At 35.7% G+C, this 15,824-nt stretch overlaps 1 pseudogene; it reads right to left on the reverse strand.

The window, feature by feature from the left end:
- Nucleotides 1-292: 292 nt before the first annotated feature.
- On the reverse strand, nucleotides 293-15,531 carry LOC114031820 (annotated as a pseudogene).
- Between the last annotated feature and the right edge of the window lie 293 nt (nucleotides 15,532-15,824).

Genomic DNA, 15,824 nt, shown 5'->3' on the forward strand with positions numbered 1-15,824 from the left:
AGAGTAATCTTCTGTAAAAATATGTCTTATTTTTATATTGATAAATTGCAGACATTATGCTTTTTAAGTATGGTTATTTGTTTAAATGATGGTGGATACTTTCTTCTACTGGTTTGTCTGCATATGTAAAGATTTTTACAAGAAAATAAAAATATAAATCTTGTTTTTTTTAAGCTCTACCTCAGCATACCAGGGGGAGATCTTGAGCCCCAGGGTAGTGGAGCAGGGAAGTGCCAACACCAGGACCCCCAAGGTCCAAGTGCCTCAGTACAGGCAGGGGAACCTATAGACACTAGCTCAGAATTCCAACATGTGCAACAGCATTCTCCAGCAGCCAAATCTCCTGGTGCCTCATCACAACTCTGGGAAGCACAGTCCCGGGAGGCAAAGCTCCAGGCTGACAGACATCCTCCAGCAGCCAAACATTTGAGTGCAAGCCATGGGTGAGCAGGAGGCAAACATTTGACTGCAATGCCTGGATGAATAGGCATCCCCCGGGAGCCAGACTACTAACCCTTACCCCGAGAGCTCCAGTGTTGCTGACCCCAGTCTAGCACCAGGTAAGTTGCCAGAACCCTACAGCTTCCAACTGACAGCACCTGAGGTTGCAGCACACAAAGCCAGTGACCAGGTCCTGGCTCCCAGCACAAAAAGTTTGGGTCAGTGCCCCATGTGCTCAAGCAGAAGAGCTCAACTTTTTTTAAAAGTCAGGAAATAGGCAAACACTGTGAACAAAAAGCAGAAATGGACAATGACCATAGATTCTTATTATGGAGACAAGGAAGATCAAGGCACAAATTCAGAAGAAGACAACATTGTCAACATACCCACATCTGAAATCTCAACGGGGTAATATGAACTGGTCTCCAACCCAAAAAACCTTCTTAGAAGAGCTCAAGAAGGATTTTAAAAGTCAAATAAGAGAGGTAGAAGAAAAGTTGGGAAAAGAAATGAGAGGTATGTAAGAGACAGTCAATAGTTTGGAAAAGGAAGGACAAAAATTAACTGTAGAAAACAAGTCCTTGAAAAATACAATTGGCTAAATGGGAAAAAAAAGTGCACAGAAGAAAACAATTCCTTAAAAAGTAGAATTGGCCAAATGGAAAAGAAGGCACAAAAACTTACCGAAGAGAAGAACTTCTTAAAAAGTAAAATGGGTCAAATGGAAAAGGAGATACAAAATCTAAAAGAAGAAAATAATTTGTTAAAAATTAGAATTTTGCAAGTGGAAGTTAATGATTCTATGACAGAGCAAGAATCAGACAAATATAAACAAAAGAATGAAAAAATAGAAAAAAATGTAAAATACCCCATTGGTAAAACAACTGACCTGGAAAATAGATCCAAGCGAAACAATTTAAAAAGTATTGGTCTACTTGAAAACCATGATGGAAAAAACAGCCTGGACAGCATCTTTCAGGAAATCATCAAGGAAAACTGCCCTGAGGTCCTAGAACCAGAGGGTAAAATAGTCATTGAAAGAATCCACTGATCAGTTTCTGAAAGGGATCCCAAGTTGAAAACACCAAGGAATATTGTAGCCAAATTCCAAAATTACCAGGTCAAAGAGAAAACACTGCAAGCAACCAGAAAGAAACAATTTCAATATCATAGAACCACAGTCAGGATTATGCAGGACCTTGTAGCTTCTACATTAAAAGATTGGAGGGCGTGGAATATGATATTCTGTAAGGCAAAGGAGGTTGGATTACAATCAAGGATTAACTACACAGTGAAATTGAGCATAATCTTTCATGGGAGGAGATGGAAGTTCAATGAAATAGGGGACTTCCAAACCTTCCTGATGAAAAGACCAGAGCTCAACAGAAAATTTGATCTTCAAATACAAGACTCAAGAGAGGCATAAAAAGGTCAACATGAAAGAAAAAAATTACATGTTATTAATGAGGGCAAACTGTTTACATCCCTACAAGGGAAGATGACACTTGTAATCCTTGAGAACTATATTGTTATTATGACATTTAAAAGGGGTATACATAGACAGAAGGCATGGGTATAAATTGACTATGATGTGATGATAAAAAAAATCTAATTAAGTGGTCAAAAGGGATTGTACTGGGAGAAGAGGAAAGGAGGAGGCAGACAAGGGTAAATTACATCACATGAAAAGGCACAAAAAAACATATTACAGTAGTGGGAAAGAAGGGAGGAGGATGAGCATTGTTGGAACCTTACTCTCACCAGATTTGGTTCAAAGAGGGAATAACATAATCAGGTATAGAAATCTAACTTATCCTATAGGCAGTAGGAGGGGAAAGGGAAAAGAAAAGAGTGGGGGCTAATAGAAGGGAGGGCAGACTGAGGGAAGCCTTGGTCTAAAGCAAAACTCTAGCAAGGAGGGAAAGGGAGAAAAGAGAGAGAAAAGCATAAACGTGGGGGAGGGAATAGAATGGAAAAAAAATACAGATAGTAATCATAACTGTGAATGTGAAATGGATGAACTCTCCCATAAAGCAGAAGTGGATAAGCAGAGTGGATTAAGAACCATAATCCTACAATATGCTGTTTACAAGAAACACATTTGAAGTAGAAGGATACACACAGAGTACAGGTTAAAGGCTGGAGCAGAATATATTATGCTCAACTGAAGTAAAAAAAAAAACAGGGGTAGCAATCTTGATCTCAGATAAAGCAAAAGCAAAAATAGACCTAATTAAAAGAGGTAAAGAAGGAAACTACATCCTGCTAAAAGGTACCATAGACAATGAAATAATATCGTTACTAAACATATATGCACCAATTGGCATAATATCCAAATTCTTAGTGGAGAAGTTGTGGGAATTATGGGAAGAACTATATAACAAAACTACACTAGTGGGGCACCTCAACCTCCCCCTCTCAGAACTAGATAAATCTAACCACAAAATAAACAAGAAAGAAGTTAAGGAGATGAATAGAATTTTAGAAAAGTTAGATATGATTGACCTCTGGAGAAAATTAAATGGGAATGGAAAGGAATATATTTTTTCTTGGTGGTACATGGCACATACACAAAAAATGACCACATACTAGGGCATAAAAATCTCACAATTCAATGCAGAAAGGCAGAAATATTAAATGCATCCTTTTCAGATCATGATGCAATAAAAAATTACATGTAATAAAAGGTCATGGAAAGATAGACTAAAAATTAATTGGGAAACTAAATAATCTAATCCTAAAGAATGAGTGGGTCAAAAAACAATCCACAGCAACAAACAATAACTTCATCCAAGAGAATGACAATAATGAGATAACATAACAAAACGTATAGGATGCAGTGAAAGTGATTTTTATGGGAAATTTTATATCTCTAAATGTTTATATAAATAAAATAGAGAAAGAGGGGATAAATGAATTGGGCATGCAACTAAAAATCTGAATAATTTCAGGAAATTGTACAAGAAAATTACATGTATTAGAAATATTTTCAGTATTGAAAATAGATGGCAAAATTCTGATAGATTGTATCAATAGATTGCCAAAAGAGAGAAAAACATCAAGCTTTAAACCTTAAATTATATGATGATGATAACCTCAAGTTATATGGTTGTTACATTTTAAAATATCAATGCCAAACAGCAAATATTTACAAAATGTATTTAGAATAAATTATTTATATTAAATATTTAGAGAAACACCTCTAGTTATGAACTAAAATCAATTGAAATAGCCCAAAGTTATAGCTTATCCACAAAAGAATTAGAAAATCATATTGAACATAATCATAATGAGAAAAGACAGACCTTCAACAACAATAACAACAACAACAATAACAATAACAAGAGTCATTGAATCTAGCATATGGAAGACCTGGGTATAAGTCCTCCCTCTGACACATACAAGTTATGTGGCTATTAGTGATTAACTTAATCTTTCAGTGCCCCAAACAGCAAACAGTTTAAGTGACAGAGGTACTGCCAATTTGTATGGAAAATACAATAGTAATATAATATGATATGACATTTATAAAGCACTTTAAAATTTTTACAGCCCTTTATATACACTACCAACCCCCCCAAACAATATCCATTCCAAGGTCCTTGTCTCTCCCCTTAACAAAGGAATGTGATTCAATGACACTACTATATCAGGGGGATCATATCATCCTCCTTCTCCCTCCAAAGAAAAATGAAGATGACCAGAACACTTGCTTTGAAATTTAGCAAACAAGGAAAACACAGGAGATACACACACACATGCATGCATGCATGCATGCATACATACATACATATATAAACTTGGCAATTAAATCAATTATCTCATGTTTATACTGTAAACTGAACTTCTTAAACTTTTTCCACTCATGACCCTTTTTATACTAAGAAATTTTTATGTGACTCCAGGTATATAGTTATATAGGTATATAAAATAGGTATACAAATCAAACATTTACTGATAATAAATCATAATGAAATTTATTTCAAAAGAATTCTTTGATATATATATATAATATGTAATATGATATACATATACACACATGCCAAACTATATATAATACACACACTTATATATATAATTTTACCATTTATTAAATATGAAAGCAAATTTGCATACTGATGAGATGGATGTATTTGTTTATTTTTACATAAAGAATTAAGTCTTGGCAGAATATTTGATACTGCAGGATGCAGAGTATCTTCAATGTTTTTCAGAGTTGATCAATATTTTAATTTTATAATCATTAGTGTGTTCAAAACCAAGTCTGCAGTGAAGTCATGTGACGCAACACTATCAAGCACTGTCAGAAACATCTCATATTCATTATGTGTTTGATTTTCAAATAATTTTTTGTTGTGTGTTCAGAAACCCTTTACTGTTGCTAATTTTTTTGTGACCTTCACATTTAGATATGCAACACCAGGGGTCACAACCCACAGTTTAAGAAGAGCTGTATATGACAAGGTTTTTAAAAAAAAATCAAGGGCAAAAGAAATAAAAGAGATATCACTTATTTGATAAATGATTCTAAGGGCCTAAGTATTTTGAGGCAAAATATGAAAGCCTCTCTCCCTATTCTTTCTTCAATAAAACAATAATATAAAATATACCACTCAAAAATTTTATAACGAAAGTCCTGGCCCAAGAAGCATCACTAAGAAAATTTATCTATATAACAAGTGAGATGCAGAGAAATTTTATGGTTGATAACTTATGCATTTCTCTTTTGAAATCCTCTCTGTATTTAACACAAAGATATCAGAGGATCAAAAAGCATAGGGTCACTGATTTGAATGTGGAAGGAAGTTGGACATCTAGTCCAACCCCCCTCCCCGATTTTACAAAGGAGTAAATAAATCCAGAGTATACAATTTATCCAAAGTCACATTGGTTGTTGCAGAGTTTTAATCAAACTTCGGTCCATTGGATTCGAGCTCAGTTCTCATTCCACAGCATTTTGCTGCCTTTCACACGCATTCTTTTACTGGGCCACTGGGCTTGTATGAACTTTTCGTCCAAGGGATCAGAAATGTCCCCAGAGTTTATAATTTTAAAGTTTTTCCTTCCTTTTGCCTCCACTTGATTTTAACCTTCAAGGCTGAATGATTACAGAGGATTATTGTTTCTCTGGGGTCAATTGCAAAGTTGTTTCATTATTCTTAGTTTCCTGATTTATACAATGAGAAGGTAGTACTAGATGATCTTTAAAGTTCTTTTTGCCTTTAAATCTATGAGAATGATGTTGCTGAGGGTGTAAGGATATTGACATTGTAGTTTTTTTTTACCATGTTAAACATATTTAATAACATTATTTCAAAAATGAGGCAGGAAAGTATGGAATCACTGATTAATTTTGTCATCGATATTCTGATGGATCCTGAAAAAAATCAATTAATTAAAAAGAAAACAAAACACATAATGAGTCTTAATTGTTGCTATTCATTCAGGATTGATATAAGATATCCATATAAGCATATAGAATGCTGAAAAAACACATTCCATAGACACTTAGGTGTTCCTCTCTTGTTAAAATGTTCTGTGTGGAGGGCTACCCATAAATTAAAAAAAAAAAAGAATTCAATTTCTCACTCAGAAAGTGAGAGTTTCCTCAACTGTAAAACAAGGATAGTAGTACCTACCTCACAGACATTGTTGTCAGAATCACATGTGATAGCTATGTAAAGCACTTTAAGATACATCTAATATGTATTAACTATGATTACTAATGTAAATCTATCACCAAGTAGGGCCAATTAATAGAAATCACATCCTTTCTTAAAAAAAAGGAGATCCAAATATGGAATTTTCATACAGTTTTATCTTACTTTGTCAAATGTATTTAAAATAAAAACATTCCACATATTTTTACTTAGTCATGATGTTTGAAAGGAATTTACACCTATGTGAAAACAACAATTCATTCTAGGTTGGCCCAAACTCTCAGTTCTGAGATTTTCTCACTTCATGAATTCTGTCATCATATCTCTTATTAATAATGGACTCTCTCCAGTTTAGGTTAATTGAACCTTTTTTCCATGAGACTATGAGGTGGTCTTCCAAACAGGCAAAAGCCATTCATGACCAGTTGGGTCCACAGAACAAGGATACCATTATACATTGGATGGCAAATTGAAATGATATGCAACTTTAGATGGTATCAAATTGATGGAAATATCCTAGGTTTATGTTTCTTTAGATACTGCTATTATATTGGAGTATAGTTTTAGAAAAGTAGAACCTCTATGGGTAATTTAAAAAAAAGTTGTGTGGACATAACACTCAAGGCATGGACAGAATCTGATAAAAGAATTCCATGTTGAAGCATAACTTTAAGGAGGGCTCCCTGCAGTTTATTTGGAGCCAAATTTCTTCCTTGTTCAATACAAAGAAGTGGATTGGTACTTTAAGGGCAGCTAGGTGTCCACATAACAGAAGGTGTTGTCTTCTATGAGTAAAGCAGAATTGAAATAGCTCAAAGAAAATGAAGGATGTGTAAATTTAGAGAAACCACCCCAAATGTTCACATGAACTATTTGTGTCCGACCTGTGATAGAGCATTCCAAGCTGATATTGATCTGATTAGCCATAGTTGGACACACTGAAACTTGACTCTAGCAAAGGGATGTCATTTTGCTCCTCTTCAAGAAAGAAGGACAACAACTAGGTGGCACAGTGGACAGAGCACTGGACCTGGAGTCAAGAAGATGGATCTTCATGAGTTCAAATCTGACCTCAGACACTTAATTTCTGTGTGACCCTGGGCAAGTTTGCCTTTTTGTTTGGACCTCTTTGCCTCAGTTTCCTCATCTATAAAATAAGCTTTAGAAGGAATGGCAAACCATTCCAGTATCTTTGCCAAGAAACTGCAAATGGAGTCATTAAGAGTCTTACACAACTGAACAGCAGCAACAACAACAATGGAGACTTTATATTAGAGACAAGAATATGAGTCTTCATATATTGATTATTTAACTTTGGACAAATCACTTAACCTTTCAGTCCCCTAAGTAAGTTTGTAAGAAGTATACATTTCAGAATAGGTGCCAATCTGCATTGCTAGAGGGCATTACTTTACCTTTCATATATTAATGAAATCACAGATCCTTATCAAAGAAACAAAAAATCTGATTTCATAAGATGTTATCTGGTGCTTGAGGGAGACATGGTGAAACTTTCATAGACTATGGTGTCTTAAAATGAAGGGAGGCTTGGTGTCCAGAACTGAAGGACCAGCCTACAATGAAAAACCTATTCATATAATAATTCTTGGGATGAGTTGTTAGAGGAAATTAAAGAGATTTCTGAGTTATTAAGGGGTGTGGGTACAATAAAAGCAAAGTCTACAGAAAGGGAGTCCAATTTGGAACTGGTATACTTATTGACATATACAAACATTAGTTTCAAGTCCTCAGTAATATCTGAACTCATACAAGATCTTTACTTCTGAGTCAGCAATAGGAAGGGGACAGAAAGGATCTTCAAAGGGAACTGGCAAGGGATAGGAACAGCAAGCCAGGTGGCAGAGTCAAAAATACAAGTTTAAGACAGCTTTAGGATTTTGTTGGGACCTGATAAAGAATAGAGAGGTACAGAGGAGATTAGGGCTGTCATGAGCATAAGAATTTTGCCTGGAGAAAATCTGTCATAAAAGGGTAGGAAACATAAATCAAAAAAGAATGAGTAGCTCAATCCATAATAAGGGTTCATATGGAACTTAAAATGAGTTTATTTGGAATAAAAATGAGTTTATCTAGAAAAATAAGTCAAACAGAAAATGGAAAGAATATAGGACAGATTGGAAAAGGAGGAAAAACATGAAATCAGTCAGAAGAGATATTGGATATATCACATGTGACATGAATGGTTTGTGCACCAGTATATGTCCAGTTGGCAAGTTTCTAATCACTTGTACCAGGAAAAGACTTCTAAAATTAAGCTGCTAATGGAAGAGACTGTCTCTGAAATGGTAAATTATCTCCAGGTGAAGAATGACTCCAGCCTATTCCAAAAGTATATTAAGCATGAAAAAATCTTTTTAATGTGAATCTTTCATTTGGTCCTGACTTTGCATATACAGATTTCAGTGTGTGAGGGAGTCAGATTGTAGAGAACTTTAAATGCCAGGCTAAAATATTTATATTTTATTTTAAAGTCAATAGAGAATTTTTTTGAGCATGGTAATGATATGGTTAGATTTGTGCACAAGGAGAAATTATTTGACAGCTCTGTGGATAATGGGTAGGAAAAGGCAAAGACTAGAAGTAGAAAACTGAATTAGGAGGCTATTTCACTAGTCCTAAGAGGGGATGGGGACACCATACAAAATGGTGGCCATGAGAAGGGGATGATTGCTAGGAGGAGGGCAGGCTTTATTGATTTGAGGAATATGAAATCCTCTTTTTCTGTCCCCAAGCTTTATACAAAAGCAAAAGTCCATCTTTCAAGACAAATGTTTTATAGGTATTGCCACAGGAGAGCAAGACATGGGATAACTCTGCCTCCAAAGAACTAATGGTGACCATCACACAGGGCAATGGAGAGGTAAATGGTGAGTGTGAGCAAGCCAGTACATATAGCCAATAAGGAATTCTGAAAAATAGAAGCAAATGACTTAATTAAGGAATTGAAAGACAGGAGGAAGGGATTGTCATGTGGGAAAAAAACAAAACAAAACAAAACAAGAGATGAGATAGGTAGACAACCAGAATTCTCGACAGAAAAAAATGAAAAGCAATCATGGATGATCTAAGATCTGTATCACTGAAAGGAATTCCCAAATTGATGAAATCACAGATACATTTGATTATACTTATTATCTGCAGTACTGAGCACAGTTCTGGCATATAGCAGGTGCTCAATAAATACTCTTTGACTGATATCTCTGGGTTGCAATATGACAAATGTAGACAATGTGCCTAGTAGGCAATCAATGAATATTTGTTTAATCAAATTGTTTAATTGAACTGATTAGCCTGAAATAATAAATAGGGTCAAGAAGGATTTAGATAAATACATAGGTAATAGATGTAGAGTATCTTTTGTAGTAAGCAGGAATTCAGAAAATCCTGGCTGATATCACCCAGATATGCCTAGTTTAAAATGGACTTCATGCCATGTTTCTTAACAATTCAGTAATTTAAATTTTGCCTACCTAAGGAAACATTTCAAGAAGAGTTCTATTTCTTAGAAATACATCCATCCTAAGGTAAGGACTCTCTGCACAATACCCTTCCTATTTCCTTCACACATATACATCTCTTTTGGAGGTCTTCCTTTGAAGAAGAGATTGCTTAGGTATTATTTCTACCTATGATTATATATAACATGGTGACCATTCAATATTGTTGAATGATATAAACAGTTGACTGCCACATGTATTTATTTCCAAAGGTCCTTAAAATGACTTTCTTAAACAAGCATATGATGTAGAATAGAAAAAATAATGATGCTAGGCTTTTTCCTTGGATCAGCTTCATTTCATGGCTTCCTGTAGGTGTTTAATGAATGGAATGAATTACTGTTACTGGTCTTAGACAGCTTGATTGCTATTAGCTATACTATGCATAGTAACCATTGACTTACAATTTCAAAAGCACAGCCAAATGATACTTAAACTTGGGCAAAAATATACTAAATATACTCATGTTATTGAACAAAATATGATGCACTATTTCAGTTACTGTAGCAACTCCTGATGCTAGGGAATGTATTAATGTATTTTTGCTGTCACCAGAAAAATCCAGATTTCCTGTAACCGAATGACTAAAAGTTAAGAACTTTTATATGAATTTTAGATCATTTTACTAGATGGAGAAACATCTTATTTTCTATTCCAATTCTTTATACTGCACTTCAATTAATAGGAAATCACAAAAATATTATTTACCACATTCTGAATTAATCTATTTTATTGAATCTTCATAAAACTTCTTGTATCTAAGTTAAACCTAGGAAAATAGTTTCTAAGTCTTTAAAATTAGTAAACAAAACTCAAGGTATGCACTTATGACATTTTTTCCTCATAAACTTTAAAGCTTATTTGTGTCAATTATTGCTTATTAGTCATTGTGTTACTTCGGGTGTAAAATTGCAAGTTTTATTTCCCAAAGCATTTTCAGTTGACATAGTGCTTTCCACATAGTAGCCCTGTAATGAGGATAATAGAAAGATCTTTATTTTATAAGCGAGGAAACTGAGGCAGCAAAAGAGGAAAAATATAACTAACAATGTGACTTTAGATAGATCTTTTAACCTTGCTGAACCTCAGCTTGTCCATCTCTAAAATAAGAATTTGACTGAATTATTTCAAAGGGCCTTTCCAGCTCTAAATCTTATGATGACTGAGAATAAATTAAAAAAAAAAAGCATGAGGCAGGCAGTTGCTAGGATCTGACAATACAGATACAAAAGTGAGTGGAAGTATCTTAGCATTCATTCCACTCTGTTCTTTTATCTAATGTTCAATATAACTTCTGGTTTCATCAAATATTTTCATTTATTGAAAACCCAATTTAAACAATGCTAGAATCTTGGGAGACATTAGTAAATGAGAATTCAATTCAGTTTGATACAATTCAATTCAACAACCATTTATAAACACATTATATGTGTTCCAGGCAATATTATGGGACCTGGGGTCAGAAACACAAATATTCATTAGTTCTCACCCTGAAGGATCTTACATTTTATTGGTGAAGAGAAATAACATTTGTCCCTTCCTCCTGTCTTTCAATTCCTTAATTAAGTCATTTGCTTCTATTTTTCAGAATTCCTTATTGGCTATATGTACTGGCTTGCTCACACTCACCATTTACCTCTCCATTGCCCTGTGTGATGGTCACCATTAGTTCTTTGGAGGCAGAGTTATCCCATGTCTTGCTCTCCTGTGGCAATACCTATAAAACATTTGTCTTGAAAGATAGACTTTTGCTTTTGTATGAAGCTTGGGGACAGAAAAAGAGGATTTCATATTCCTCAATAATGGCACCATTATTTCTGAACTATGCTCAGAAGCATAGGAGAAGAAAGAAAGTTGGTTGTTGTCTTTTGTTCTTGAAGAGGACCAAAATGATGTTACTATGTTAGAGTCAAGTTACAATGCTTTCGACTGTGGCTGATCATACCAATATGAGCTGAGAATGCTCTACAACAGGTCTGACAATTAGTTCATTTGGGGTGGATTCCCTAAATTTGCACATCTTTCATCTTACAACTAGCAGACATAGTTCCATTTATTCCTTGTTTATAAAAACAAAACAAAACAAAAACATGAATTTGCCTGGGTCTTTGGACAGACACACAAGTGTGAGTCTTCACAAGATGATCAGCAAATTCCTGATAGGGAGATTTAGTGACCACAATAGCTGTATATATGTAGATGGTATCAAAGGTAACTTTAGCAAAGTTGCCCAGAGTGGCAGTACAGTCCCTTGCAGAAGTATAGCAGTCATCAATTACAGACATCATCAGGAGCTTCTTAGGTACAAGAGTGGAGACAATGCCAGTACCTCTAGGGGCAGGAATTAGATGCACCAGAACTGATCCACAATGTCCAGTGACCTTGCAGGGCATTGTGTGAGGCTTTCTAATATTGTCCTCCAGTAGCCACATCCTACAGGAAAGATGGACAGCCTAGTCACAATGATAGCACCATGAATAGTTGTGGCCACTTCCTTGGAACACTTGACACACAGGCCAATATGGCCACTGCAGTCGCCAATGGCTACTAAAGCCTTGAACCTCATATGTTGTCCAGCTCTAGTTTGTTCCTGAATAGGCATGCTCTTCAGAACCTCATCTTTCAATGAAGATCCCAGGAAGAGATCTATCATCTCAGACTCCTTGATAGGAAGAGATAAAAGATAGATTTCTTCCAAAGACTTGATCTTCATGTCTTTGACTAGCCCGCCCAGTGACAGGAACCCACTCCTTGTCTTTGGCCTTTCCTTCTTGGGCCCTAAGACCATGGCCCTGGCCTTTATCATAGACCCACTCAACCTCAGCTCCCACTGCTAAAGCCATGGTGGAGTCCACCTTGGCCTCCAACTACAGAGCCCCTAGGGCCTCCCTCTCCTCCCATAGCACCAGAGTCATCTGCTATTTGGTGTTGACTAGAAGTAGAATGGGCTGTCCATGGATGACACACTATGAAAACCTAGCACCTTATACAAGAATAAAGGAAGTAAGGGATAGAATGTTTTATATAGTGAATTTCTAGCAAGTCACTTTGACTGGAATGTAGATTGTAATGCAATTAAATGTGAAATTGTTTCAGAAACAGGGAAACTATAAAAAGAGCTGCTATTCCTGGGACTTTTCCCTCCCTCTAAACAGAAATAGTGGAGGATGGACATAAGAAAGTTCTTCACAGATCCTCCACTACTGAAGAATGGCACCCAAGGAATCCTCTACATCATTTTCCACTTCCTATACTTCATCATGTCCAGAAACTCATCATTCTGCAAGATGAAATACACTTGGAAACACACATCTTTAGATCTTTTCGCACTCTGGCTACATGACTTTATCATGCTCCAGTGCCAGGTAACCTTCCCTTTACTTCTTCATCCCACTTTCACCTTCTTTTTAATGTGTTGTTTCTCCCTTGATTTTGATTGAATGTGAACTCCTTGAGGGCAGAGAATATCTTATGCCTTTCTCTGTATCCCCAGAACTTAGTGCCTGGCACAATGGTAATCACTTAATAAGTATTTATTGAATGAGTTTTTAAAGTACTACTGCTTCAAGTCTAATGTCAAGTAATTTTTATTTAAATGGGAATTCTTAGGGTAAATTACATTTTACATCACAACCACCACCACCACCAGCACCACCACCACTACTGTCATTTTGAGGGGGTCTGTTTGACTTGAGTTTCCCTACTCTAATCTGTCCTCCATTCAGCAACAAAAGTTATTTTCCTAGAGCACAGACCTGGCCATGTTACCTTGTTATCCCCCTACCCCAGGCTTAGTCAAATTCAGTAGCTCCCTATCACCTTCAAGATCAATTACAAAATCCTGTTTGCTATTCAAAGCCTTTCATATTAAAGTCCTTAACTTAAGGTGCTTAATAAATGTTTATTGATTTATCATCATATCTGTATCTCATCTTTTTCACTGTATTTCAGTTAGAAATATTTGCACACATGATTTTATCTCTCGTTTATAAGTGTTCAGAGATAGAGAACATTTCCCCAGAACTGCTTTAGTTGCATTCCAAAAGTTTTGTTGTTTTGTCCTGTGGTTTGTAGTTTGCTTTTATGAAATCATGTATTTTAATGACTTATTTTTTGGCCTAGTAATTTTTTGAGATAAAATTACTTAGTTTCCATTGAATTTTGAATCCTTTCTCCAAATGCCATTTATTTAACATGATTTGTATTTGTTATGATCAGTAAAGGGTGTCTAATATGCTTTGATTCATTTGTTTATGAGATTTTTGTGTTCTAGCATATGCTGCGTGTGTGTGTGTGTGTGTGTGTGTGTGTGTGTGTGTGTAGGTGTGTGTGCAGGTGTCATACATATTCCTGTTCATCAAAAGTGTATCATATCCAACTTCTTTTAAATTCTACTTTGGCCCTTAACTTCTTTCTTATCTTTTTGTTAGAATTGTTTACATCTGAAAGGGGCACATTGCAGTCTCCAACAATAATAATTTTACTGTCTCTTTCTCCCTGTAAATTCATTAATTTTTCCTTTCAGTATCTAGATTCTAGATGCATGTGCATTGTGCTATTATTACTTCATTAGCTATTGTGCCTCTATTTATGCATGTTTCTGTGTATGTGTTCAACAAATTTTATATAGTTCAATTGAAAGTGAGGTCATTAATTACCTGCTCCACTCCATTCCTTCCTCTATGTTTGTATACTCTTCTCATGCCCCACATCTGTGGGAAATCATTCCTCCCAATTCTACCTCATTTTTACATACTTTTTCTTTCTTTTCTTAAAATAACAACAACAACAACAACAAAAGAACAAAACCACACCCAGGCTCTGAGTTTGTTTTATTTACCACTTTCTGTGATCCTTGGAGATCTTAGTATTTTGTTGTAATTCTTACTACCTTCCCTCATCAGAATGCAAACATTTCTTTAAGATCTGATCCTTTTCAGTTATTCAAAAGTGTTTGTCTTTCAGAGTTCTCTTGACTGCAGTGTTTGTATTTCAAAGTTTCTTCTCAATTTTGGTCTTTTTATTGAGAATTCTTGAATGTCCTCTTTTCCGTGAAAAATCCATTTTCCTCTTTTAGAACTGAGCATATCTAGTTTTACTAATTTTACTAATTTACTAATTAGTTTTACTAATTTACTCTTAGATGTAAGCCTTGCATTTTAACTTTTGGAATGTCACGGTCTATCCTTTATAGAAAGTCCTACTAAATCTTAGGAGGAATTGTGAGGTCATTACGGGTAAGGAGATGCCTTGAAGGAACATAAGCACTCAAAGATTCATGGGTCAGACAATTTATTACTCACTGGCATGCAAGAACATGACTTCCTCACCCTATAGTCCTATAGGCACCCTTTAATGGTTTGAACACATGGAGGTGTGTGAGATAGATGAAGTTTCCTCAGTACTAAAACTCATAAATCCCTTTTGTACCCCCAGAGCAGTAAAATTTGATGAATCTGCAAACATTTGCTGTGCATTAAGCAAGAGCTAAACTGTGCTCCAATTTGTCTAGCAAAGTAAAAATTGTGAAAGACTGTTAGCTTAAGCCAGGGGCTTCCTGCTTATCTGTCTCTAGGCGGGACTTCTAAACCCGTTACGGAAAATCTTCCAGATCCTTTGTCTCTGGGCAGAACTTCTAAGTAGATTGTCAATCTACTTAGTAGATAGTAGGCATATAAAGAAGAAATCTCTGTCTCTAGGCAAATATTTCCAAATAAGGATATTATTGTACTAAGGGTCTTCTTAGAAAGCCAAGTTTAGATTGTGCACCCCGAAATGCAGCCAATGGGAAGAAGAGTTCAGAAATGAGGAGGGGATATTGAGTTAGGGCTATAAAACTTTGCTTCTCACAGCCAGCAGGTGTACTCCTTGGCTGCCGCTGCTTGAGCGACAAGGGCTGTGCCCTGTCTCATGAGAAAGAATAAAACTTTTCTGATCTCTGACTCAGCCTCTGAACTTTTAATTCTAGTGTGGCCATTGTCCCACACAGAGGGATGTGTAACCCAATAGACACTCAAGATCTCTTGAGTCTCTGCCCTTATATCTGTTGTTACTTGGAAGATTAATAAGGACTGAGTGGGAGGAGACCATGAGTGGAAGTCAATCAGGAGATGCTCTGGATTGAGAACTCTTTCTCCCTCTCCTATCAACCATAAGCACATTGTGACTGACAAAATTTGTTGATTGTATATCTGGATTAGATAAA

Source organism: Vombatus ursinus, unplaced genomic scaffold (assembly GCF_900497805.2).
Source record: "Vombatus ursinus unplaced genomic scaffold, bare-nosed wombat genome assembly UNPS02015255.1, whole genome shotgun sequence".
Classification (NCBI taxonomy): domain Eukaryota; kingdom Metazoa; phylum Chordata; class Mammalia; order Diprotodontia; family Vombatidae; genus Vombatus; species Vombatus ursinus.